Here is a 1,483-nt window from a genome sequence, read left to right on the forward strand (position 1 = left end):
CATTTAAGCCAATCAGAAGGGCTCCGGGCGCATCTAAGCCAATCAGAAGGAGCCAGGTACGGCGACTCCAGGAGAGAGCGTGTGACGTAGGCGCCGGAAAAAGAGGTTACGGGGCGCCGGTGGGACAAACGCAACCAGACGCCGGACTTGTTACGTGGCTTTAAAAAGTAACCCTTTTTAGTCTTTTTGAACAAAATTACGTCTAGAGTTGGAAACCAAACTTTTATGCTTTCTATAACTTTAGGAACTCTAAAATAAGGGGCACCCAAGGCAAAGCACTAGGAGACGAGGTTGGGTATTCCCGGCGGGACTTCGTCCACCTCCTCTCCCTGCGTTGCTCTTGTGAGCCACTCCGCCACCTCTGACCATGTTGCCCCCGAAACTCGCTGGCATTTCCTATCATTTCTAGATATGGGAGAGAAAAAAAGGAACCGGGAGCCGGATTCCTGACCCAGTCCAAGTGGCTGCATCTTCTACAGGCAACCATCTGAAACTCCCATCCGTGATTGTTCCCTCCCCAGAGACCCCGGTAACATTCCTGGGTAACAGGATGCCCCTGGTTATCAAATTCCCCTAGCTCTTGAGGCTGGCTGGACGTTATCCCTCAGAGGGGGATGAGCCTGGCAAGTTGAGACTTTTGTTATTCTGAAGAATTCGTGGGTCCTGTGAACTCTAATTGCTTTGAAATGGGTCCGGGTTGTGAGATGTCTCAACTTTAGCTTAGCTGTTATTACTGTTTCTAAAGGTCACATAAAGGGACTCTGATGGGAGACATTCCTTATGAAAGATTCAATTCTATAACATTTCTCTCTCGATAAAGGCTGGTAAATAGAACTTCATTAAAGGACCCAAGAATTTAAATTTCCAGGACTCAGAGGGGTGGGGTCCTATACCCAGTCAGAGATCCTAAAGCCTAGACCGAGAGAAAAAGACACATGGTCTCTCAAACTGATTTGATCTGACTTTGCAGGTCATTAGATGTAAAATCTCCGAAAAAGGTGGGTGCTGAGAGACCTAGACAGTTCCTACACTTTAAGAAATCTCCATCTTGAGGTCTCGAATTGAGAAAGACTTAACAGACCCATGAGAGTTACAGATCCCAATAACCTGGGCTAAATAATGTATGTCCGCCGGGCTCGGTAGCTCACGCCTGTAATCCCAGCACTGGGAGGCCGACGCGAGCGGATCACCTGAGGACAGGAGTTTGAGATCAGCCTGACCAACATGGAGAAACCTCGTCTCCACTTAAAATACAAAATTAGCCGGGCCTGATGGCGGGAGCCTGTAATCCGAGTTACTTGGGAGACTGAGGCAGGAGAATCGCTTGAACCTGGGAGGGGGAGGGTGCAGCAAGCCGAGATGGCACCATTGCACTCCAGCTTTTCTTTGAGATGGGGTCTCACTCTGTTGCCCATGCTTAAGTGCATTGGCCCTCTCGCTCACTGTAGCCTCAACCTTCTGGGCTCAAGCGATCCTCCCACTT

The sequence above is a fragment of the Mandrillus leucophaeus genome, unplaced genomic scaffold (assembly GCF_000951045.1).
Source record: "Mandrillus leucophaeus isolate KB7577 unplaced genomic scaffold, Mleu.le_1.0 Scaffold795, whole genome shotgun sequence".
Taxonomy (NCBI): Eukaryota; Metazoa; Chordata; class Mammalia; order Primates; family Cercopithecidae; genus Mandrillus; species Mandrillus leucophaeus.